This window comes from Heptranchias perlo, chromosome 20, assembly GCF_035084215.1.
Source record: "Heptranchias perlo isolate sHepPer1 chromosome 20, sHepPer1.hap1, whole genome shotgun sequence".
Classification (NCBI taxonomy): domain Eukaryota; kingdom Metazoa; phylum Chordata; class Chondrichthyes; order Hexanchiformes; family Hexanchidae; genus Heptranchias; species Heptranchias perlo.
The window spans coordinates 4,775,829-4,800,063 of record NC_090344.1 but is presented as its reverse complement, the minus strand read 5'-3'; the positions used below and the strand labels follow the sequence as shown (position 1 = coordinate 4,800,063).

The 24,235-nt window shown below is 45.2% G+C and overlaps 4 non-coding genes across 4 annotated transcripts; all 4 read right to left on the bottom strand.

Annotated features, from left to right (window-relative positions):
• Positions 1–14,795: 14,795 nt before the first annotated feature.
• Positions 14,796–14,868, bottom strand: trnav-cac (transfer RNA valine (anticodon CAC)). The gene has a single exon. It is a non-coding gene; the product is annotated as a tRNA-Val (tRNA).
• Positions 14,869–15,848: 980 nt separating this feature from the next.
• Positions 15,849–15,921, bottom strand: trnav-cac (transfer RNA valine (anticodon CAC)). The gene has a single exon. It is a non-coding gene; the product is annotated as a tRNA-Val (tRNA).
• Positions 15,922–16,367: 446 nt separating this feature from the next.
• Positions 16,368–16,440, bottom strand: trnag-acc (transfer RNA glycine (anticodon ACC)). The gene has a single exon. It is a non-coding gene; the product is annotated as a tRNA-Gly (tRNA).
• Positions 16,441–17,215: 775 nt separating this feature from the next.
• trnav-aac (transfer RNA valine (anticodon AAC)) lies at positions 17,216–17,288 on the bottom strand. Its single transcript has one exon. It is a non-coding gene; the product is annotated as a tRNA-Val (tRNA).
• Positions 17,289–24,235: the final 6,947 nt, after the last annotated feature.

Genomic DNA, 24,235 nt, shown 5'->3' with positions numbered 1-24,235 from the left:
AAAATTTATTTAAATGTCTCATGGGATGTTGGCCTTTATCTCAAAGAAGCTGGTATTCAAAGGGGGAGAATGTTACAGATAGAAATATCTGCTGAGACCCCATTTAAAGTACTGCATTCAGCTCTGGGCACCACACATCAGGAAGGAAATATTGGCCTTGGAGAGGCTGCAGCGCAGATTCACCAGAATGATACCGGGGCTAAAATGGTTAAATTATGAGGACAGGTTATGCGGAGGTCGGTCCTCATTTTTCTCTTATGGATCCGGCCCCATCCGTTTACTGTTGACGGGAGCGCGTCTGATACTAAGTCAGTCAGAATCGGATGCAAATCACATAACCGGCACAGCGGCTCTGGGACTGGCGACTGGTTTTACATTGAGTCTTTTTTATGGGATAGGCTGTACATTGTTTGTATAATAATAATAAGTTTGATACAATGAAGGTTTTTTTCAGTTATTTCCCATTTCCACCCACACCAGTTTTACATAGCAAAAGGTAACAATATTTAAGGGATGTGATGTCCAGTGTTCGTGGAATCAATGTAATTTAACTTGATATATTGTAGAATCTCTTGTCTATCCCAGGCTCTTACCTCAGGCTTAGATACTCACCGAGTTTAAAACCAGTCACTCACTGATATAAATAAACCAGTAACAACCCCGAAACCTCAGCGGGTATATTTGTTCCGATACCAAGTGACGGTCCCAATTTCCACTGAAATTCTCGATCAGCAAATACCAGAGGCTGTTTTGGGTTTGACAAACTGTGAAACAGATTGTTTTAAAAGCCGGAAAGAGGGAAAAAATGGTGGTTGATATTAAGTGCTTTACATTAACGCTTTCTGTTTCCGATTTACAATTTATCTTTGTGTGTGACTGACAGGAGCGGCTATAACGGAGCCCAGTGACTGGGTAACGAGCTGCACTGAATCATTGTCCTGTGTTACTGACCGGCTCGTTAGACCTGTTCATTTCGTCTCATCTCATTGTCAGCAAACAGGAAATTACTAAAGTTTAGGCTGGTGAATAACAGCTCGAAATATCAATCCTCTCCACCATTGGGGACAGATTCTTCCGAAAAACAGGGATTTTCACTCGTGCAAATTTCATCCACATTTTCTGCTCTTCATTTCTCTTATCTGTTTGATGCGGCTTTCCCTTCCATTCACGACCTACAGGAAAAACCCGATTTTATCGTCGATTTTCGGGTCAAGAGGTATGGTGAGATTTCAAATAATTGAAATCGACCCTTATTGACGCCAATATCGTCACCTACACGTTTGACAAATGCAAAGCGGCTTCACTCACGGTTTTGCTGCACAACTCGTTCAAAGATACTGTCGGTAATTGGAGGGTCTTTGAAGTGATGACAGGAACATCACAATTCGCGCTGCCATTTTCCTCAAGACGCTTCAGATTCATGTGGAATGATTACGGTCTGGCGTTTAAATCCGTTCCCTTTTCACAAATCCCCCTTTGAACCTGTATCCTTCAGTATTTTTGATAACCGATACCAAATCGGTTTGCCCTGTACTGTACATTACTTTTTAAATATTACAGATAAGCGGAGCACTTGAGCTGTCACAGCAGTGACTTTGACTTTTATCCCTCTCCTCTCGATCTCCCCGGTAACTGCCACTAACCACAACCTTCTGTCACACTTCTCCATCAGAAAGTTCCGAGCCTCGGTTTTCAAATGAAATAACTCCCATCTCTTCAATCAACGACAGCTCAGAGAGAGTTTCTCAGTTTCATTTCACACTTTATCCAAATCCTCCTTAAAGTACCATCAAAAGTTGTCCTTTAGTTAATAATAATATAAATAAAAGTTCTTATCTTCTGGGGCTTTGATTCAGATTCCACGACTTTTAAAGGTCACTGCGGATATTTATCGAAGCACATCTTGATTGGACGCTTCTTGGAGAAATCGGAGAAAGATCACAAAGCGATAATTGGGAGACGGAAAATGAAGCTGTTTGACGGGAGCACTGATATTACCGATTGTGCGCCGATCTTGTGGCGCAAGCGGTCAGTGTGCGGTACTTTTATGAGCTCCAGAAATGTCCAGGTTGTGAGTTTAAGCCTCATCTCGAACAGTGGAACATTTTGAACCTAGTTCAAGGTACAACTGGTATGTTCCATAACGCATCTACTTCTTAGTGTTCCCATGTGAGCACTTGGGTTCCTCTGGCCTCCCGTCTTGCAATACCAGGTGTGAGTTTACTTGTTCTTGTGGGAGAGGGGGCGATTAGCGTCAGCTGATATGGCAAAGGGGCCGGTACGAGACCTTTAAATCTAAAGAACCAAGCACACAATTCTTCTTTTCGTTGAGCGGATATTCATCGCTTGGAAGTTTCGTGTGGGGAAAATTTGGAAGGGAAATCTGCTGCCTGATGTCACCGTGTAACGGGTGAAATTAATCAGCTTACAGATGTTAATACGCTGAAAGGTCGAGATGCCTTTTCCAACTCCCGTGTGGGACAAGTTCAGCTTTTGAGCCGCTGGGTAAAGTGTTATTTTAATTGGTGCAAACGAATGACAAGACATTTGGCACAAACAAGAAGAATTGTAAACTCACGAGTTCACTGTCTACGTTTCTCACATCATGTTCAACAGAAACAAGGATTCTCCTCAACACGTTACTGAGAATTTTCAAAAAGGGATCCTCATCATGGTTCGACGTCAACTGGGGATCATTCCGAGTACAGGAATCTGCATAATAGAAACTTTTCTAATCGCGAGTCCGGGTAGCTCAATCGGAAGAACATCGGACTTTAAAACCGATAATGATCTGAAGGTTCAAAGTCTGGTTCAGGCTGTAAATTTTGAAACAGCTGGCAAGTTCTGTCTTTGCAGCGGAGCAACAACTGCGGGACAGACGGTGCCTGCGATGTGCTGTCAAAGCTTCGGTGGTATCCTGTTTCCCAGGGATGGACAGAAATGCGCTTTCTTCGGCTGCATTTGCTGCTTTCCGCCAGCAACGTGTGATTGGAGAGAGCGGGGCCGGACAGGCGGCCTGAATGTTGTTGCTGTCGTGGCCTCACTCAATCCGGTAGCTGGGTAACATCGAAATCGAAAAACTGACAGACGCAGTGCTGTTTAGAACTGTCGGTATTAACCGAGGAAGCGCTGCAGGATTCTGTAATGATCTCTCACAAATCAACTGAAAACAGTCGCAAGGTGCAGCTTTGAGCGGGGCTTTCTGCACCGTGAGGGCAGGAAACGGGAGTGAGTGGGAGAGACACTGTCGGTATCTCTGTCATGCTTGAGTTTGTGCAGAACTGTACAGAGGTTCTATGTAGTTAAATATTCATATTAAACTTCAGAGTGAATTCTTGTTTTATTTATATTAATTAAATGTTAGTGGATAACGTTTTCAAAATGTTTCCGCCTGGTTTCAAACCGGGTTTATTTGGTGTGTTAGGCGAACGTGATAATAATACACGACGAAAAATCAACTGTGTAAATGCATATATGCTTAACTCAGACGACAGCTGCCGTCTACAAATGCTCTCAGTGCGAGAGCCGGGTCAGATTCCCGTTCAGGGAATTAACTTTTACAAAATAGTTTATTCTATTAATTTCATTTAGTGTGTCATTAAACTCTGTAAAAATAAGATGAATACTCGTTCTAATCGTCATTAATCAACCAGCAACATTCTGTTTCAGACTGAAGGAAATCCTAACATTTTTTTAATCATTCATGGGATGTCAGCGTCGGTGGAAAGGCCAGCACTTATTGCCCAATCCTAATTGCCCTTGAGAAGATGGAGGTGATCCGTCTTCTTGAACCGCTGCGGTCCGTGTGGTGAAGGTTCTCCCACGGTGCTGCAATGCACGGGGTTCCAGCATTTTGAACCAGTGAAGATGAAGGAACGGCGATATATTTCCAAGTAACGATGGTGTGTGACTTGGAGGGGGCCGTGCTGGTTGCGGTGTTCATATGTGCCTTCTGCCCTTGTCCTTCCAGGTGGTAGAGGTCGCGGGTTTGGGAGGTGCATCTTGTCGATGGTACACACTGCAGCCACGGTGCGCTGGTGGTGGAGGGACTGAATGATTAAGGTGGTGGATGAGGTGCCAATCAAGTGGGCTGCTTTTTCCTGGGTTGTGTCGAGCCTCTTGAGTGTTGTTGGAGCTGCACTCATCCAGGCAAGTGGAGAGTATTCCATCACACTCCTGACTTATGCCTTGTAGATGTTAGAAAGGTTTTGGGGAGTCACGAGTCTCCAGTGCAATCACACCTTTCCTGTAATGTGATGACCACAACTGCACGCAGGACTCAAGTTGTGGCCTAACTAATGTTATGTACAGTTCTAGCATAATCTCACTGCTATTAGAGTCTATGCCTCTGCTAATTAAGGAAACTCTCCTGCATGCCTTTTAACCACCTTATCTACCTGTCCTTCTACCTTCAGGGATCTGTGGACATGCACTTCAAGGTCCCTATGTTCATCTACACCTCTCAGTATCCTCCCAAGCAAGGTAGTTTCAGAACAACTAATTCTGAAACGTCTTACTTGATAATACAGGTCGGACAGTCAAAACCATTTGGTAAAGGGAGACTAATATTGGTGACTGGAAATAGTTAGTGTACAAGTTGATATTGCTGTACACCAGAATAGAAAACGAGATGGGATGGACAGAAGCGGTCTGAAAGATGGCTGATCGGCTGTGGGGGGCAGCGGACATTAAAACTGGCTGCACGACGTCAGCGACAGTGGTTTGTTGTTCTTGGGGTATGATTATCACTTTGGGGATTTTATTGATTAATGATACGAACGGTCCCGGGTTCGAATCCACGACGACCCTGACAACCACAAGGCTTTTTGTGAAAAGTCACCAATTGGCTTCTGATACCTTTTCAGTGTTGCTGTTGGTCGAATTGAATTATATCGAGAGCATTTTTAAGACCCAGAGGAGAGAGTGCGGAACTTTCCAAGGCGAAGCACGTGTGAAGTAAATAAATGTCTCAAGCTGATGAGGAGATTGAAGCTCGATGTGAATTTACCTTCAGGCGGCTTCATTGATATTAGATGACAGGATAGAAAGCCACATATCCAAGTTAGCCGATAACACCAAGATGGGCAACATTGTAAGCAGTGCAGATGGAAGTACAATATTACAGAGAGACATTAATAGAAAAAATGAATGGGCAAAACTGTGACAAATGGATTTCAATTTCGTCCAGTGTGAGTTCATCCACTTTGGACCTAAAGAGGATATTTCAGAATACTTTCTAAATGATGAAATGCTCGAAACTGTGGAGGTCCAAAGGGACTTGGGGTCCAGCTACATAGTCATTAGAATGTCATGGCGCAGAAAATAATCAAAAAGGTTAATGTAATGCTGGCCTTTATATTTAGAGGAATAGAATACTAGAGAATAGACATTATGCTGCAGCTAATGAAAGCTCTGGTTAGACCACACCTGTGTTCAGTTCAATGCACCGCACCTGAGGGACGATATATTGGCTGTGGAGGGAGTGCAGTGAAGATTTACTAAAATGATACCTGGACTCCAAGGGTTAAATTCCGACGAGAGATTACACAAACTAGGATTGTTTACCCTGGAATTTGGTAGGTTAAGGGCTGATTTTATCGAAGTTTTCAATATATTAAGGGGAATTGTTGGGGTAGATAGCGAGAAACTATTTCTGCTCGTTGGGTGCCTGGGACGAGGGGACGTCGCATAAACATTGGAGTCAGTAATTTCAGGAGTGAAGTTGGGAAACACTTCCACAAGCAAAGGGAGGTAGAAGTTTGGAACTCTCTTTCGCAAACAGCAGTTGATGCAAGCTTAATTGTTAATTTTAAACCTGAGATTGATAGGTTTTTGTGAACCAATGATGCTCAGGCGGTGAGATGGATGTTGGTCACAGATCAGCCATAATCTCATTGAATTGCGGAACAGTCTCGAGGGGCAAAATGGCCGAATCCAGTTCCCAAGTTGCTCATTGGTGCAGAATGCAAAATGACCCAGCATTGGCCGGGAATCGAGCCCGAGTCCCTCGCATGGGAGGCGAGAATTCTACCACTGACCCACCAACGCTGGCACGCCTGCAAGTTGCAAATGTCCACTTACATAGTGAATGAAAGCAGCAATTTGAGTAAAGTTTTCTTCTGGTCGAGTCCATATTGTGACGATGCAGGGACAGATGATAATGTCGTTTTACCGCAGTTCATTCGGCAAAGTGTTACTTGATATTACAAGTCGTACATTCCACACGAATTTGTTAAAGAGAGACTAATATTCTTGATTTGAAATAATTGGTGTAGAACCTGATATTGCTCCACATCGTACATAGTACAAGAAAGCGAGATTGGATGGACAAAGCGTTCTGAAAGGATGGCGGATCGGGTATATGGAAGCGGAATTTTACCCTGGCTGAACGTCTCCGTTACCTTTGGGTCTGATTCTCGCTCAGGGAGTTTCACTGGTTCAAACCGGATGAGCCCCGTTGTGTCCCCATGTTTAATAAAAAATCACTAATTGGTTTCTCACATCTTATCAGTGGTGCAGAAGGCAGGCTTGACTTATCTCCAGCAGAGCATGTTTGAGCACCAGAGGACAGAATGCAGAGGGTTTGTCCACGTAACACACGTAGACGAAATGAAGATAATCTTTCAAGAAGTTTTACAGATTGAAGCCGACACGTGAATTTATCCCAATTCAGGCGATCTCATGTGTGCAGAATGAAAATGTAAAGGATGCTGCATTGGACTCGAAACAACGCTCTGGTTTCCCACCGGCAGACGAGGGTTCCACCACTGAATCGCTAATGCACACACAGCTGCAGGTTTCACGTGTAGCGTGTGATATATGTCTTGAATATGCAGTCTGCAAAGCTCCTGTGCAGCCTGCTTTCACAGCCGCGCGGTACCTGTGGGTTAACGAGCGAATGAGGCAGAGCGTGGACTTTGATATTCACTGGGAGTTCGAAACCAACTCACACTCACAGTGCGAAATGCTCAAATAAATAAGAGCTGTAATTACCGGGCAGTACTTCTCTCAGAGATCAAGAGAAAATCCAGCCAAATGTTTACCTGTAAGATTTCACGATATGGGATTTAATTTAAACTGCACCTTAAATTCAGCTTAATCACCGAATGTGGAGATTTATACTATTATTTTCTTTGCGTGCTACTCTCCAACTCTAACTGCATTTCTGCTCTCTCTGTGTTTTCCCCTGATGGACTTATCAGGCTTCCTTGAACGGCCAGGTCTGGAAGGGATGTGGCTGACGGATCTTCAGTCAAATGTTGTATTTCGACGGGATGATCTTTACGATTTTCCGTCTCCGTTTTCGGAAAATATAAACCCAGATGGGATTTCCCCTCCTCAGGACCCGTCACCTGCGGGTAATGGGAATGAACCTGATCTATCACTCGGCCTTAATATCTGTATTCTCATTGCTCAAGAATAAAATAACGGGATTGCAGCTATTTTCAGGTCACATTTTAGAAATTAATACAAAACAGATTTATTCGAAAACTAGAAGCACGTGGGGTTAAAGGACCAGTGGTAATGCGGGCACGTAATTGGCGAAGGGATAGGAGGCAGAGAGTAGTGGTGAACGGATGTTTTTCTGACTGGAGGGAAACATGCAGTGGGATACCCCAGGGGTCGGTATTCGGACTATTGATTTTCTTGTTATATATAAATGCCTTGGATGTGGGAATAGGGAGTACAATTTCGAAGTTTGCGGACATCACAAAACTTGACAAAGTCGGAAATAGTGAGGAAGATAGTAGCAGACTTCAGGAGGACATGGACAGAATGGTGAAATGGGCATTCACGTGACAGATTTAACGCCGATCAGTGTGAAGTGATGCACTTTTGGAAGAAGAACATGGAGAGGTAGTATAATCTAAATGGAACAATTTATGGGGGAGGAGGGTGGTGCAAGAGTAGAGGAACCTGGGGTGCATATTCACAAAACACGGCAAGTTGATAAGGCGGTTTAGAAAGCATAAGGGATACTTTTCTTTGTAAATAGGGGCAGTGAATACAAAAAAAGGAAGTCATACTAATCCTTACAAATCAGTGGTTAGGCCTCAGCTGGACTATATGTCGGGTTCTGGGCACCACACTTTAGGATGAAAAGGCATTGAAGAGGATTCAGAGCAGGTTGATCTGGATGATACCAGTGATGAGGGACTTCAGTTATATGGAGAGATTGGAGAAGCTGGGATTATTCTCCTTACAGCAGAGATGGTTAACGGGAGACCTAATAGAGATATTCCAAATAATGAGGGGTTTTGAAAGAGCAAGTAGGGAGAAACTGTTTCCTCTGGCAAGTGGGACGGTAACTAGAGGTCATAGATTTAAAATAATTGGGAAAAGAACGAGAGCGGAATTGAGGAGAATTTTTTAACACAGAGGGATGTTAAGATCAGGAACGCACTTCCTGAAAGGGCGGTGGAAGCAGATTCCATAGAATCATTCAAAAGGCAATTGGACATGTACTTGAAGAGAACTAATTTGCAGGGAAAAATCTGGGTGTGGGTCTAATTGGACAGGTCTTCGAATGATCAAGCACAGGTATCACGGCGGAATGTCCTCCTTCTGTGCTGTAAGCTTCTATAATTCTATGATTACCTTCTGAATCATTACAATTGATGTTATTCAGTGTTGAGGAACCAAGAAAATTATAACCATGATATTCGTCTTCTCCATTCCCTTACCAATATCGCAGATTATACTGTCCAGGCGGGGGTGGGACTGAATGGGGGATAGAGTGCGGAGATTGGAATGGAAGCCCAGCAGAATGAACTTGGTCTCATCAGTTTTGTTAATTTTCCTACCAGTTGCCCGAAGCAGGCGGTGAACCTTCTTCTCGAGAGAGGATCGTCATTTCAGTTCAGAAGGAAAAAGGTATCAAGAAAATCGGGTGAAATGCACACGGAATGATCCGGGACTGACAGCACATCCCTTTCAAACAGATACGGACACAGAATAAACTGGGTCTTACGGCACATCCCTTTTAAACAGACACAGACACGGAATGATCCGGGACTGACAGCACATCGCATTTAAACAGAGACAGACACGGAATGATCCGGGACTTACAGCACATCCCATTTAAACAGACACAGACCCGGAATGATCCGGGATATAAATCACAATTATGGTCGATTAGTTTCTCTTACGTTGACCATAAGATCGACTCTTTTTACCAGGACACCGCTGTCCGTTTGATACGTCGCGATCTCACAATCTCAACACCTTCGTGGAAGGAAATGTTGCTGATTGCAGCAAACAACGCAAAAAGCTCCGTCTGCCGTTTCGAGAAGCATGGGACTGACAGCCACACCTTCTGGATGGAGTGAATGAGAGAAACAAGACTTTAACACAAAAATCGGATTCAAACCTACGCGTGCAGAGCACAATAGATAAACAATCCATTGCCTTAACCTTTGGGCCACCGCGTCACATGGGCAGAAATTGGAAAGCCCTTTTATTCAAAATGAAAATACTGGCTATGTTGCCAATCTGAAATAATAACAGTCGATGCTGGAAATCGTCAGCAGGTCAGACAGAATTTTTAGATACAGAAAGAGAGTTAATGTTTCAGGTCGATGACCTTTCGTCTGAGCTGAGTCAGAGCAAAAGCGCTTCTTTTTTCTTTTTTTGAATGTAAAGCCCTGGACTCTGAGGACAAGAAAGTCTGACCGGACGATATGACCTGCCCATGCACCCAAATCGAGAATGTTGAAAATATCCAGTCAGCAGAAAACCTCGGTGGAAGAACAGATTTTGTCACTGCATGCAGCATGCTGGAAGGACCAAAGACTAATGGTGAGCGTGGGGAATTGCCAGGATACCAAGCATTAGGATTCACTCGATGTTTTGGCAGAGAGACCGTTGATGAATTTCAGATGGAACAGCAACAGGCTGAAATCCAGTCGGTGTGTGAAAGAAAGCGAGTGCTCATGGAAGGGGCTGGGAGTTTAGCAGTGTGGGACTGTGTGCCCAAACACAGTAGTTAAATCCGATTCCCAATTAGTGAACCCATCCAAAAGGTCTGTTTGTTTGTTTGAGGTTTTTCTTTAATTCGTTCGTGGGATGTGACCGTCGCTGGCGAGGCCAACATTTATTGCCTATCCCTAATTGCCCTTGAGAAGGTGGTGGTGAGCCGCCTTCTTGAACCGCTGCAGTCCGTGTGGTGAAGGTTCTCCCAGAGTGCTGTTCGGTAGTGAGTTCTCGGATTTTGACCCAGCGACAATGAAGGAACGGCGATATATTTCCAAGTCGGGATGGTGTGTGACTTGGAGGGGAATGTGCAGGTGGCATTGTTCCCATGTGCCTGCTGCTCTTGTCCTGCTAGCTGGTAGAGATCGTGGGTTTGGGAGGTGCTATCGAAGAAGCCTTGGCGAGTTGCTGCAGTGCATCCTATGGATGGTACACACTGCAGCCACAGTGCGCCGGTGGTGGAGGGAGTGAATGTTTCGGGTGGTGGATGGGGTGCCAATCAAGCGGGCTGCTTTTTCTGGATGGTGTCGAGCTTCTTGAGTGTTGTTGGAGCTGCACTCATCCAGGCAAGTGGAGAGTATTCCATCGCACTCGTTACTCGTGACTTGTAGATGGTGGAGAGACTCTGGGGAGTCAGGAGGTGAGTCACTCGCCGCAGAATATCAAGCGTCTAACCTGGTCTTGTAGCCACAGTATTTATGTGGCTGGTCCAGTTAAGTTTCTGGTCAACGTGACCCCAAGGATGTTGATGGTTGGGGATTCGGCGATGGTAATGCCGTTGAATGTCAAGGGGACATAGTTAGACTCTCTTTTGTTGGAGACAGTCATTGCTTGGCACTTGTCTGGCGCGAATGTTACTTGCCACTTATCAGCCCAAGCCTGGATGTTGTCCAGGTCTTGCTGCATGCGGGCACGGACTGCTTCTTTATCTGAGGGGTTGCGAATGGAACTGAGAACCGTGCAATCATCAGCGAAGATCCCCATTTATAGCCTTATGATGGAGGGAAGGCCATTGATGAAGCAACTGAAGATGGTTGGGCCTCGGACACTGCCCTGTACTGTACACTACTTTTTAAATATTACAGATAAGCTGAGCACTTGAGCAGTCACAACTGTGACTTTGACTTTTCTCCCTCTCCTCTATATCTCCCCGGCAACTGCCACTAACCAACCGCAATCTTGTGTCACACGTCTCCACGAGAAAGTTCCGTGCCTCAGTTTTCAAATGAAATAACTTCCATCTCTTCAGTCACGGACAGCCCAGAGAGAGTTTCTGAGTCTCAGGTCCCACTTTGCCTCAATCCTCCATGAAGTACCATGCAAATATGTCCTTCAGTTAATAATATTATAAATAAAAATTCTTATCTTTTGGGGTTTTGTTCAGATTCCACGGCTTTTAAAGATCATTGCGGATATTTGACGAAGCGCCTCTTGATTGGCGGCTTCTCTTTGATTAAGATTCCGAAGCGATCATTGAGAGGCCGAAAATCAAGCTGTTTGTCAGAAACACTGTTATTTCGGTACTGATGAAAGCAGTATGGGTTCTGGAAGTGCTCAGGTTGTGAGTTTCAGTCTCACCTTCAACAATCCAACATTTCACTTCGGGCATTTTGACCGGAGTTCAAAGTACAACTGGTATGTTCCATGACGCATCTACTTCTTAGTGTTCCCATGTGGGCACTTGCGTTCCTCTGGCCTTCCGTCTTGCTTGAGCAGATGCGAGTTTCGTTGTTTTCGAGGGAGAGGGGGATCTCTGCGTCAGCTGATATGGCAAAGGGGCCGGGATGAGATTTTTAAATCGAAGGAACCAAACATACGATTATTCTTTTCGTTAAGCGGATATTCATCGGTTGGAAGTTCCGTGTGGGGAAAATTTGGAAGGGAAATCTGCTGCCTGGTCTCACTGTGTAACGGGTGAAATTATTCAGCTTACAGATGTTAATAGACTGAAAGGTCGAGAGGCCTTTTCCAACTCCCGTGTGGGACAAGTTCAGCTTTTGGGCCACTGGGTAAAGTGTTATTTTAATTGGTGCTAACGAATGACAAGTCATTTGGCACAAACAAGAAGAATTTTAAACTCACGAGTTCGCTGTCCATGTTTCTTCGATCATGTTCAATAAAATCAAGGATACCCCTCAGCACGTGACTGAAAATTTTAGAACAGTGACCCTCCCCCCTGTTCGACGTCTTCGAGGGATAATTCAGAGTCCTCTTATGAATATGTAAGACGGGAACTTAACGACGAGCGAGCCTGGGTAGCTCAGTCGTTAAAGCATCAAACTTTTAAAGCGGGTAGTGATATCAGAGTCCAGTGTTCAAGCTATTAATTTTGAAACAGCTGGTAAGTTCTGCCTTTGTTGCGGAGCAACAGCTCCGGGACAGACGATGCCTGTGATGTGTCGTCAAAGCTTCGATGGTGCCTTGTTTCCCAGGGATGGGCAGCAATGCGCTGTCTGTAGCGTGAATTGCAGCTTCCCGCCAGCAACGTGTGATTGGAGAGAGCGGGGCCGAAAGAGGGGCTAAATGTTGTTTCTGTCGTGGCCTCAATCAATCCGGGAGCTGGGGAATATCGAACATCGAAAAACTGATGTTTGTTGCCGCGGCCGCAATGCTGTCCATAACTGTAGTTATTAACCGAAGCTGCACTGCAGGAGCCTTCAATGATCTCTCACAAATCAACTGAAATTATTCGCAATGCGCAGCTTTGAGAGGGACTTTCTGCACCGTCAGTGCAGGAAACGTGAGTGAGTGTGAAACACTGTCTGTATATGTGTAGTGTTTGAGTTTGTGTTGAACTAAACAGAGAATGGAAAATATATCGGTTCTGTGAAGTGTGTTATTTTATTCACATTCAACCACAGACTGAATTCTTGCTTTTTTTCAGACTTATTGATTTTCAGAGGGTAACGTTTCCAAAACGTAATTGCCTGATTTCGAAGCGCGGACCTTTTGCGTGTTAAACAAATGTGATAACCACTACACTACAGAAACTCTACTGCTCACACTGTTACAGGAAACCCTCAGAAGATCGCTGCCGTCTGCAAATGCTCTCAGTGTGGGAGACGGGTCCCTTTCCCGTTCAGGGGATTAACTTCTACAAAATAGTTTACTGTATTAATTTCGCAATACTCATGAAACTCTGAAAAAAGACGAATAGTTGTTCAAATCGCCATTAATCAACTAACAACTTTCTGTTGCAGGCGGACGGAAATCCTAACTTTTTTTTCAATCATTCATTCACCAGGCAGAATATGGAAAGTTCAGAGGGGAATTGAAAGGGGAAATCAGAGGGGCAAAGAGAGGGTATGAGAATAGACTGGCGGCCAACATAAAAGGCAAACCAAAAGTCTTCCACAGGCATGTAAACATTAAACGGGGAGGAAGAACCCGACTCTGATTCGGGGCCAAAAAGGAGATCGACTCATGGAGCCAGCCCAAAAATGTTCCTGCGCGGTTTCGAACTGGGAACTTTTCGCGTGTTAGGCAAACGTGATAGCCACGAAACGATAGAAACTCTGGTGCAGATGTGCTTCGAGGAAAGCCTCAGAAGATCGCTGCCGTCTGCAAATGCTCTCAATGTGGGAGACGGGTCCCTTTCCCGTTCAGGGAATTAACTTCTGCAAAATCCTTTTGCTGTATTAATTTCGCAATACTCATTAAACTCTGAAAAAGACGAATAGTTGTTCAAATCGCCATTAATCAAGTAATAACTTTCTGTTGTCGGCTGACGGAAATGCTAACTTTTTTTTTATTCATTCATTCATTCACCAGGCATAATACAGAAAGTTCAGAGGGGAATTTAGGGGAGTCTATGACGAGGGGGCATAGATTTAAGGTGAGAGGGGAGAGATACAAATGGTCCAGAGGGGCAATTTTTTCACTCAAAGTGTGGTGAGTGTCTGGAACTAGCTGCCAGAGGCAGGAGTAGAGGCGGGTACAATTTTTTCTTTTAAAAAGCATTTGCACAGTTACATGGGTAAGATGGGTACAGTGGGATATGGGCCAAGTGCAGGCAACTGGGACCAGCTTCGTAGTATAAACTGGGCGACATGGACATGTTGGGCCGAAGGGCTTGTTTCCATGTTGGAAACTTCTATGATTCTAAACTTCTATGAATTGAAAGGGGAAATCAGAGGGCCAAAGAGAGGGTATTAGAATAGACTGGCGGCCAACATAAAAGGCAATCCCAAAGTCTTCCACAGGCATGTAAACATTAAACGGGTCGTGAGAACCCGACTCTAATTTGGACCAGAAAAGAAACCGACTCATGGAGGCAGCCCAAAACTGTTTCTGCCCGGTTTTAAACGAGGGACCTTTCGCGAACGTTATAACTTGAAGCGAATGTGATAACTACGACACTGCAGAAAATCTGCTGCACACGTTGTTGCAGGAAACCCTCAGAAGATAGCTGCTGTCTGCAAAATGCTCTCAGTTTGGGAGATGGGTCCCTTTCCCGTTTCAGGAATTAACTTCGACAAAATCGTTTACTGTATTAATTTCGCAAAACGCATTAAACTCTGAAAAAGACGAATAGTTGTTCAAATCGCCATTAATCAACTAATAACTTTCTGTTTCAGGCTGACGGAAATCCTAACTTTTTTTTAATTCATTCACCAGGCAGAATATAGAAAGTTTAGAGGGGAACTGAAAGGGGAAATAAGAGGGGCAAATAGAGAGGATGAGATTAGACTAGCGGCCAACATAAAAGGGAAACCAAAAGTCTTCCACAGGCATGTAAACATGAACCGGGTCGGAAGAACCCGACTCTGATTCGGGACCAGAAAAGAGATCGACTCATGGAGGCGGAGGGGTTGGCCCAAAAATGTTTCTGCCCGGTTTTGAAGCGGGGATCTTTCGCGTGTGAGGCGAACGTGATAACCACTACACTACAGAAACTCTGTTGTACAGGTACGTCTAGGAAACCCTCAGAAGATCGCTGCCGTCTGCAAATGCTCTCAGTGTGGGAGACCGGTTCCTTTCCCGTTCAGGGAATTAACTTCGACCAAAAAGTTTGCTGTATTAATTTCGCAATACTCATTAAACTCTGTAAAAAAAGACGAATAGTTGTTCAAATCGCCATTAATCAACTAATAACTTTCTGTTTCATGCTGACGGAAATCCTGACTTTTGTTTATTCATTCACCAGGCAGAATATCGAAAGGACAGAGGAGAACTGAAAGCGGAAATGAGAGGGCCAAAGAGAGAGGATGAGAATCGACTGGCGGCCAACATAAAAGGGAATCCAAATCTCTTCCACAGGCATATAAACATTAAACGGGTAGTAAGAACCCGACTCTGATTCGGGACCATAAACGAGATCGACTCATGGAGGCATCCCAAAAATGTTTCTGCCCGTTTTCGAACCAGAGAACTTTCGCGTGTTAGATGGCACGTGATAAAAACTACACGACAGAAACTCTGAAGCCCACGTTGCGATCGGAAACCCTCAGAAGATAGCTGCCGTCTGCAAATGCTCTCAGTGTGGGAGACGGGTCCCTTTCCCGGTCAGGGGATTAACTTTTACAAAATCGTTTACTGTATTAATTTCGCAATGCTCATTAAACTCTGAAAAAAGACGAATAGTTGTTCAAATCGCCATTAATCAACTAATAACTTTCTGTTGCAGGCGGACGGAAATCCTAACTTTTTGTTCAATCATTCATTCACCAGGCAGAATATAGAAAGTTCAGAGGAGAATTGAAAGGTGAAATCAGAGGGGCAAAGCGAGGGTATGAGAATAGACTGGCGGCCAACATAAAAGGCAATCCCAAAGTCTTCCACAGGCATGTAAACATTAAACGGGTCGGAAGAACCTGACTCTGATTCGGGACCAGAAAGGAGATCGACTCATGGAGGCGGAGGGGTTGGCCCAAAAATGTTTCTGCCCGGTTTCGAACCGGGGACCTTTCGCGTGTGAGGCGAACGTGATAACCACTACACTACAGAAACTCTGCTGTACAAGTACTTCTAGGAAACCCTCAGAAGATCGCTGCCGTCTGCAAATGCTCTCAGTGTGGGAGACCGGTTCCTTTCCCGTTCAGGGAATTAACTTCGACCAAAAAGTTTGCTGTATTAATTTCGCAATACTCATTAAACTCTGTAAAAAAGACGAATAGTTGTTCAAATCGCCATTAATCAACTCATAACTTTCTGTTGCAGGCGGACGGAAATCCTAACTTTTGTTTATTCATTCACCAGGCAGAATATAGAAAGGACAGAGGAGAACTGAAAGCGGAAATGAGAGGGCCAAAGAGAGAGGATGAGAATCGACTGGCGGCCAACATAAAAGGCAATCCTAAAGTCTTCCACAGGCATGTAAACATTAAACGGGTAGGAAGAACCTGACTCTGATTCGGGACCAAAAAGGAGATCGACTCATGGAGCCAGCCCAAAAATGCTCCTGCCCGGTTTTGAACCGAGGACCTCTCGCGTGGTAAGCAAACGTGATAACCACTGCACTACAGAAACTCTGCCGCACATGTGCTTCGAGGAAAGCCTCAGAAGATCGCTGCCGTCTGCAAATGCTCTCAGTATGGGAGACGGGTCACTTTCCCGTTTGGGGAACCAACTTCAACAAAATCGTTTCCTGTATTAATTTCGCAATACTCATTAAACTCTGAAAAAAGACGAATAGTTGTTCAAATCGCCATTAATCATTCATAATTTTCAGTTGCAGGCTGACAGAAATGCTAACATTTTTTTTATTCATTCATTCACCATGCCGAATATGGAAAGTTCAGAGGGGAATTTAGGGGAGTCTGTAACGAGGGGGCATAGATTTAAGGTGAGAGGGGAGAGATACAAATGTCCAGAGGGGCAATTTTTTCACTCAAAGTGTGGTGAGTGTCTGGAACGAGCTGCCAGAGGCAGTAGTAGAGGCGGGTACAATTTTGTCTTTTAAAAAGCATTTGGACAGTGACATGGGTAAGATGGGTATAGAGGGATATGGGTCAAGTGCAGGTAACTGGGAATAGCTCAGTAGTATAAACTGGGCGACATGGACATGTTGGGCCGAAGGGCTTGTTTCCATGTCATAAACTTCTATGATTCTAAACTTCTATGAATTGAAAGGGGAAATCAGAGGGCCAAAGAGAGGGTATGAGAATAGACTGGCGGTCAACATAAAAGGCAATCCCAAAGACTTCCACAGGCATGTAAACATTAAACGGTTCGTGAGAACCCGACTCGAATTCGGGACCAGAAAGGAGATCGACTCAGGGAGGCAAAGGGGGTGGCCCAAAAATGTTTCTGCCCGGTTTCAAACCGGGGACCTTTTGCATGTTAAGCAAACGTGATAACCGCTACACTATAGAAATCCTTTTGCATTTATCGTTCCAGGAAACCCTCAGAAGATCGCTGCCGTCTGCAAACGCTCCCAGTGTGGGAGACGGGTCCCTTTCCTGTTCAGGGAATTAACTTCTACAAAATAGTTCACTGTATTAATTTCGCAATGCTCATTAAACTATGAAAAAAGACGAATAGTTTTTCAAATCGCCATTAATGAACGAATAACTTTCTGTTTCAGGCTGACGGGAATCCTAACTTGTTTTTTGATTGATTCACCAGGCAGAATATAGAAAGCTGAGAGGGGAATTGAAAGGGGAAATCAGAGGGGCAAATCGAGGGTATGAGATACCCTCATAAAAGGCAATCCCAAAGTATTCTACAGGCATGTGAACATTAAACGGGTTGGAAGAACCCGACTCTGATTCGGGGCCAAAAAGGCGATCGACTCATGGAGCCAGCCCAAAAATGCTCCTGCTCGGTTTCGAACCAGGGACAGCTCGCGTATTTTGCGAACGTGATAACCACGACACGACAGAAACTCTGCGGCACACGGTGTACCAGGAAACCCTCAGAAGATCGCTGCCGTCTGCAAATGCTCTCAGTGTGGGAGACGGGTCCCTTTCCCGTTCAGGGGATTAACTTCCACAAAATAGTTTACTGTATTAATTTCGCAATACTCATTGAACTCTGAAAAAAGACGAATAGTTGTTCAAATCGCCATTGATCAACTGCTAACTTTCTGTTTCAGGCTGACCGAAATCCTAACTTTTTTATTTATTCATTCACCAGGCAGAATATTGAAAGTTGAGAGGGGAACTTGAAGGGGAAATATGAGGGGCAAAGAGAGGTTGTGAGAATAGACTGGCGGCCAACATAAAAGGGAATCCAAAATACTTCCACAGACATGTAAAAATTAAACGGGTCGTGAGAACCCGACTCTGATTCGGCACCAAAAAGGAGATCGACTCATGGAGGCAGCCCAAAAATGTTTTAACCCGGTTTCGAACCGAAGGCTTGACGCATGTTAAGCAAACGTGATAACCACTACACTACAAAACTCTGTAACACGGATTGCTGGAGGAAACTCTCAGAAGATAGCTGCCGTCTGCAAATGCTCTCAGTGTGGGAGATGGGTCCCTTTCCCGTTCAGGGAATTAACTTCTCCAAAATAGTTTGCTGTATTAATTTCGCAATACTGATTAAACTCTGAAAAAAGACGAATAATTGTTCAAAGCGCCATAGTTCAACTAATAACTTTCTGTTGCAGGCTGACGGAAATCTTAACTTGTTTTTAATTCATTCACCAGGCAGAATATAGAAAGTTGAGAGGGGAACTGAAAGGGGAAATAAGAGGGGCATCGAGTGGGTATGAGAAGAGACTGGCGGCCAACATAAAAGGCAATCCAAAAGTCTTCCACAGGCATGTAAACATTAAACGGTTCGTGAGAACCCGACTCTAATTCGGGACCAGAAAGGAGATCGACTCATGGAGGCAGAAGGGGTGGCCCAAAAATGTTTCTGCCCGGTTTCGAACCGAGGACCTTTCGCGTGTTCGGCGACCGTGATAACCACTACACTGCAGAAACTCTGCCGCACACGTTGTTCTCGGAAACCCTCAGAAGATCGCTGCCGTCTGCAAATGCTCTCAGTGTGGGAGACGCGTCCTTTTCCCGAACAGGGAATTAACTTCTCCAAAATAGTTCACTGCATTAATTTCGCAATGCTCATTAAATTATGAAAAAAGACGAATAGTTGTTCAAATCGCCATTAATGAACGAATAACTTTCTGTTTCAGGCTGACGGGAATCCTGACTTGTTTTTTGATTCATTCACCAGGCAGAATATAGAAAGTTCAGAGGGGAACTGAAAGGGGAAATAAGTGGGGCAAAGAGAATACTTTGCATATGTCTTTACCAAGGGTGAAGATGCTGCCAGAGTCTCAGCATAGGAAGATATAGTTGAGATACTGAATGGGTTAAACATTGATAAAGAACGGGTACTTGAAAGGCCAGCTGCAGTTGAAGTCGATAAGTCACCCGATCCGGATGGGATGCATCCTCGGTTGCTGAGGGAAGTAAGAGGGGAAATTGTGGAGGTACTGGCCATAATCTTCCAAACATCCAAAGATACGGGGGTGGTGCAGAGGACTGGAGAATTGCAAATGTTACACCCTTCTTCAAAAAAGAGTGCAAGGGTGAACCCAGCAACAAGAGGCCAGTGAGGTAAACTCAGTGGTGGGGAAACGTTTCGAAACGATAATCTGGGACAGAATGAACAGTCACTTGGACGAGTGTGGATTGATTAGGAAAAGCCAGCACGTCTTTGTAAAAGGCCAATCGTGTTTAACTGACCTGATGGAATATTTTGATGAGTTAACATCGAGGGTAGATGAAAGCAATGCAGTTGATGCAGTGTATATGGACTTTCAAAAGGCGTTTGATAAAGTGCCGCACTTTAGACTTATCAGTAAGCTTGTGGCCCATGGATTAAAGGGGGCAGTAGAAACATGGATATAGAATTAGCTCAGGGACAGGAAACAGACAGTAGTGGAGAGCGGATGTTTTGTGGAATGGAGGGAGTTGTACAGTGGTGTTCCCCAGGGGTCAATGCTGGGACCACTGCTTTTCTTGATATATATCAATGATTTGGACTTGGGTGTACAGGGCACAACTTCAAAATTTGCAGATGACACAAAATTTGGAAGGGTAGTAAACAGTGTGGAGGAGAGTAATACTCTGCAAGAGGTTATGGACAGGCTGGTGGCATAGCGGACAAGTGGCAGATTAAATGTAACGCAGAAAAATGCGTACTGATCCATTTCGTGTCGGAAGAACGAGTAGAGGCATATAAACTCGAGGGCATAACTCTAAAAGAGGTACAGGAACAGATAGATATGGGGGTTTATGTGCACAGCTGGTTGAAGGTGGCAGAGCAGGTTGAGAAAGCCATTAAAAAGCATCCGGGATCCTGGGCTTTATAAATAGAGGCATAGAGTACAAAAGTATGGAATACATTATGAAACTTAATAAAACACTGGTTCGGCCACAACGGGAGTATTGTGTCCAGTTCTGGGCACCGCACTTTAGTAAAGACGTGAAGGCCTTTGAGAGGGTGCAGAAGAGATTTACAAAAATTATTAAAGGGATGACCTACTTTAGTTACGTAGATCGACTGGAGAAGCTGGGATTGTTCTCCTTGGAATAGAGACGGTTGCGAGGAGAATTTATAGAGGTATTCAAGATCATGATGGGTCCAGACAGAATAGATGGGGAGAAACTTTTCCCATTGGCTGAAGTGTCAAGAACCAGAGGATCTCCATTTCAGGTGATTGGCAAAAGAGCCAAAGGTGACATGAGGAAAAAACTTTTTCAAACAGCGAATGGTTAGAACCTGGAATGCACTGCCCGAGGGGGTGGTGGAGGCAGGTTCAATCTCGGGCTTCAAAAGGGAACTGGATAATTACTTCAAAGGAAAAGAATTTCCGGGCGACGGCGATCGGATGGGAAAGTGGGACCAGCTGGATTGCTGTTGCATTGAGCCGAAGGGTCTCCTTCCTTGCTGCAACCTTTCTCCGAAATCTATGATTTCATCGGATGGAGGTGTCGCTGACAATGCCAGCATTTATTGCCCATCCTTAATTGCCCTTGAGAAGGTGGTGGTGAGCCACCTTCCTGAACCGCTGAAGTCCGTGTGCTGAAGCTTCTTCAACAGTGCTGTTTGATAGGGAGTTCCAGGATTGCGACCAAGTGATGATGAAGGAACGGCGATATATTTCCAAGTGAGGATGATGTGTGACTTGGAGGGGAATGTTCAGGTTGTGTTGTTCCCATGTGCCTGCTGCTCTTGTCCTTCTACGTGGTCGAGGTCGCGGGTTTGGGTGGTGCTGTCGAAGAAGCCTTATCGAATAGCACTGCTACATTGCATCTTATAGATGGTACACACTGCAGCCACGGTGCGCTGGTCGTGGAGGGAGTGAATGTTTAAGGTAGTGAATGGAGTGCCATTCAAGCGGGCTGCTTTGTCCTGGATGGTGTCGAGCTTCTTGAGTGTTGTTGGAGCTATACTCATCCAGGCAAGTGGACAGTATTCCATCACACTCCTGACTTGCGCCTTGGAGATGGTGGAAATTCTTTGTTGAGTCACTCGCCGCAGAATTCACAGCCTCTGACCTGCTCTTGTTGCCACAATATTTATGCGTCTGGTGCAGTTAAGTTTCTGTTCAATGGTGACCCCCAGGATTTTGATGGTGGGGGATTCAGCCATGGTAATGCCGTTGAATGTCAAGGGGAGGTGATTAGACTCTCTCTTGTTGGAGATGGTCATTGTCTCGAACTTGCCTGGTGGGAATGCTGCTTGCTACTTATCAGCCCAAGCCTGGTTATTGTCCAGGTCTGGCTGCATGCGGGCTCGGGCTGCCTCATTATTTGAGGGTTGCGAATGGAACTGAACACTGTGCAATCATCAGCGAACATCCCCATTTCTGACCTTATGATGGAAGGAAGGTCATTGATGAAGCAGCTGAAGTTGGTTGAACCGAGGACAGTGCCTTGAGGAACTCCTGCAGCAATGCCCTGCGGCTGAGATGATTGGCCTCCAACAACCACTACCATCTTCCTTTTTGCTAGGTATGACTCTAGCCAGTGGATAGATTTCCCCTGATTCCCATTGACTTCAATTTAGTCGGGCTCCTTGGTGCCACACTCGGTGAAATGCTGCCTTGATATTAAAGGCAGTCACTCTCACCTCACCTCTGGAATTCAGCTCTTTTGTCCATGTTTGAACCAAGGCTGAAATGAGGTCTGGAGCCGAGTTGTCCTGGCGGAACCCAAACTGAGCATCGGTGAGCAGGTTATTGATAAGTAAGTGCCTCTTGATAGCACTGTCGTCGACACCTTCCATCGCTTTGCTGGTGATTGAGAGTCGACTGATGGAGCGTATTTGGCCTGATTGGATTTGTCCTGCTTATTGTGGACAGGACATACCTGGGCAATTTTCCACATTGTTGGATACATGCCAGTATTGTAGCTGCACTGGAACAGCTTGGCTAGAGGCGCGGCTAGTTCTGGAGCACAAATCTTCAGCACGACAGCCGAGATGTTGACGGCGCCCATAGCCTTTGCTGTATCCAGTGCATTCAGCCGTTTCTTCAGATCACGTGGAGTGAATCGAATTGGCTGAAGACCTGCTTCCGTGATGGTGGGGATATTGGGAGGAGGCCGAGATGAATCATCCACTCAGCACTTCTGGCTGAAGATGGTTGCAAAAGCTTCAGGCTTGTCTTTTGCACTCACGTGCTGGACTCCGCCATCATTGAGGATGGGGATGTTTGCAGAGCCTCCTCCTCCCGTTAGTTGTTTAATTGTCCACCACCATTCACGACTGGATGTGGCAGGACTGCAGAGCTTTGATCTGATCCGTTGGTTGTGGAATCGCTTAGCTCTGTCGATAGCATGTTGCTTCTGCTGTTTAGCATGCATGTAGTCCTGTTGCTTCACCAGGATGGCACCTCATTTTTATGTACGCCTGGTGCTGTTCCTGTCATGCTCTTCTACACTCCTCATTGAACCAGGGTTGATCCCCTGGCTTGTTGGTAATGTTAGAGTGGGGAATATGCCGGGCCATGAGGTTACAGATTGTGCTGGAATACAATTCTGCAGCTGCTGATGGCCCACCGCACCTCATGGATGCCTAGTTTTGAGCTGCCAGATCTGTTCTGAACCTTTCCCATTTAGCACGGTGGTAGTGAAACAAAACACGTTGGATGGTGTCGTCATTGTGAAGACGGGAATTCGTGTCCACGAGGGCTGTGCGGTGGTCACTCCTACCAATGCTGTCATCGACAGATACATCTGCGACAAGAAGATTGGTGAGAGACGAGGTCAAGCAGGTTTTTCCCACCTCTTGGTTCACTCACCACCTGCCGCATGCCGAGTCTGACAGCTATGGCCTTCAGGACTCAGCCAGCTCGTTCAGTCGTGGTGCTACCGAGCCTCTCTTGGTGATAGACATTGAAGTCCCCCACCATAGTACATTCTGTGCCCTTTCCACCCTCAGTGCTTCCCAACATGGAAGAGGACTGATTCATCAGCTAAGGGAGGACGTTAGGTGGTAATCAGCAGGAGGTTTCCCTGCCCATGTTTTACCTGATGTCATGAGATTTCATGCGGTTCGGCGTCAATGTTGAGGGCGCCCTCCTAACTGTTGATCACTGTACCGCCACCTCCGGTCGATCTGCCCTGCCGATGGGACAGAGCATACCCAGAGATGTATGATGGAAGAGTTTGGGACCTTGGCTGAAAGGTCCGATTCTGTGAGTATGTCTATGTCAGACTGTTGCTTGACTCGTCTGTGGGACAGCTCTCCCAATTTTTGCGCATGTCCCCAGATGTCAGTGAGGAGGCCTTTGGAGGATGAACAAGGGCTTGGTTTGCCTTTGTCGTCTCCAGTGCCGAGTGTTCCTTCCGGTTTTATTCTTATTATGATTTTTTTTTGGTGAGATTGTGCAACTGAGTGGCTTCCTGGGCCATTTCAGAGGGCAATTGAGAATCAAACACATTTCTGTGGGTCTGGAGTCACATATCGGCCAAACCGGGTAAGGACGGCAGGTTTCCTTCCCAAAAGGGCAATACTGAACCAGATGGGTTTTTGCGACAATCCAGAAGTTTCATGGTCGTCTTTACTGATTACAGTTTTTTAAATTTCCGATTTTATTGAATTGAATTTAAATTTCCCACTTGCCGTAGCGAGATTTGAACGCATATTTTTGGATAAATTAGTGCAGGCTGCTTGTATTATTAATTTAGTAACATAACCACTATGTTACCGTGCAAAGCTAGTTAAGTCTATGGTCAATCGTGCCCCCCAGGATGTTGATGATGGGGGATTCGGCGATTGTGTTGCCGTTAAATATTAAGGGGAGGTGGTTTTTGGATATGATCATTGCCTGGCTGTTGAATGTTACTTGCCACTTATGAGC